General features: G+C 40.9%; 1 pseudogene; it reads left to right on the top strand.

The window, feature by feature from the left end:
* Nucleotides 1–1,216: 1,216 nt before the first annotated feature.
* LOC129538116 (U2 small nuclear ribonucleoprotein A' pseudogene) lies at nucleotides 1,217–1,979 on the top strand (annotated as a pseudogene).
* The last annotated feature ends 374 nt before the right edge of the window (nucleotides 1,980–2,353 follow it).

Here is a 2,353-nt window from a genome sequence, read left to right as displayed (position 1 = left end):
CAGCAATCCATTTATATACTTCCCTTGCCCCTGCACAACTGATAGATATCTCTAACACTAGATCTGTTTTATTTCCATTTGCTCTTAAAAGTTTTAATTTCTTACAAAGTCACTAAAAATGTTCTTTCGTATTATATTGAGTTATGTTGAAAGCCTGGCTGAGATGAACAAAGCCAAAAGAGTGATTTAACAAAACCAGAGTAAAATTTTATTTAGTGATATATAGGTATTCAAATTATTTGAGCCAATATATCTTCCTATTGTGAAGTTATTAAAAACTAAAGAGGATGATCTCTTCATACCCACCTGCTGGTGTCCAGGTAGTCTGCATTGTTATTCAAATGATATCAAGGAACTTCCCTGGCAGTCTACTGGTTAAGACTTCACGTTCCCATTCAGAGGGTACCATTCAGTCCCTGATCACAGGGCTGAGATCCTACACGCCTCATGACCAGAAAAACATAAACAGCAGAAGCCATATTGTAACAAATTCAATATAGACTTAAAAAAAGACATCTAGCACCTGTTGAGATGTGAAAGATCCTACCAGGTTTACTGAAACTGTTGTTTTATACATAATTATGGTGCTTGAGTAGAGACTTCCCTGGTGGCTCAGTGGTTAAGAATCTGCCTGCCATACAGGAGATGCAGGTTTGATCCTTGGGTCAGGAAGATCCCCTGGAGAAGGAAATGGAAACCTATTCCAGTACTGCCTGGAAAATCCCATGCACAGAAGAGCCTGCAGGCTACAGTCCATGGGGTCACATGAGTCAGACACAACTTAGCGACTAATTCCTTCACTTTCTGTTGTGCTTGAGTAAGCTTTCTAGGCTTCTTACCTTACATCGTTTATTTTAAAATTACTAGTGAATGTTTGAAATGCTTGAATAAGTGCACATAAAACTAGAGTTGGATGTGAATAAAAAGAAAATAACCACAGGTTAATGGAGAAAATCCTCAAAGAACTATTTAAGAGATGCTAGAGTAAGTGGGGAATGAGTTATTTTTGCAGAGTTTACTGTTTTAGCACAAGAAACAAAACTTCTCAAGTCTGGTAGCTCAAGATGTACCATGAAATTGTAGAAATTGTGCTTTACCCATATGCAATCAAATATTTTTTATTGAGTAGAGCAAGATTCCAATGAAGTCTATATCTATTTCGAGTGGATTTTTATGTTAAAAAATAAAGTGGGAGCGGCAGGCGGGAGGCTGCAGGATGGTGAAGCTGACGGCAGAGCTCGAGGAGGCGATGCAGTACACCAAGGCGGTGCTGGACCGAGAGCTGGACCTGCGGGGGTATAAAATTCCTGTCATTGAAAATCTCGGTGCCACCTTAGACCAATTTGATGCCATTGATTTTTCTGACAATGAAATCAGGAAACTGGATGGTTTTCCTTTGTTGAGAAGCCTGAAAACATTATTAGTGAACAACAATAGAATATGCCGTATAGGTGAGGGGCTTGATCAGGCTCTGCCCTGTCTGACAGAACTCATTCTCACCAATAACAGTCTTGTGAAACTGGGTGATCTGGACCCTCTGGCATCTCTCAAGCCACTGACTTATCTGAGTATTCTAAGGAACCCTGTAACCAATAAGAAGCATTACAGACTCTATGTGATTTATAAAGTTCCACAAGTCAGAGTGCTGGATTTCCAGAAAGTGAAACTAAAAGAGAGTCAGGAAGCAGAGAAAATGTTCAAGGGCAAACGGGGTGCACAACTTGCAAAGGATATTGCCAGGAGAAGCAAAACTTTCAACCCAGGTGCTGGTTTGCCAACTGACAAAAAGAAAGGTGGGCCGTCCCCAGGGGATGTGGAAAGCCATCAAGAACACTATAGCAAATGCGTCAACTTTGGCTGAAGTGGAGCGGCTGAAGGGCTTGCTGCAGTCTGGTCAGATACCTGGCAGAGAACGCAGAGCAGGCCCCACTGATGATGGTGAAGAGATGGAAGAAGACACCGTTGCAAATGGGTCCTGAGCAGGGCGGCCTCAGCACCTCAGGGCGTGTAGCAGTCCACCTCCGACAGGTCCTGCCTTGTTTGTTTTCTGCAAAACAGAGTTCATCAGCATTGTTGAAATGCTCAAAACTGCTGTTGGTAATTTTGTGATACAGATTTTGAAATCTAAAACCCAGTTTTCTACCAATAGTACAAATAAAGGACACTAGCTGTGCAAAAAAAATAAATAAAGTGGACTGGTTGTATTACTTCAAATGGCCATTTGAAGGAGAGATGGTTTGATATTATTCAGGGAGTATAGTTAGAAAAATATTACCATATGTTATTAGCACCATTAGGTAATGAGAACCATGAGAAAGTCTGTGCGGGAGTCTCAGTAATGTGATAAAATTAA

Source organism: Moschus berezovskii, chromosome 2 (assembly GCF_049115385.1).
Source record: "Moschus berezovskii isolate FMDL1 chromosome 2, NW_MosBer_1.0, whole genome shotgun sequence".
Lineage (NCBI taxonomy): Eukaryota > Metazoa > Chordata > Mammalia > Artiodactyla > Moschidae > Moschus > Moschus berezovskii.
This window is presented reverse-complemented; position numbering and strand designations above follow the sequence as displayed.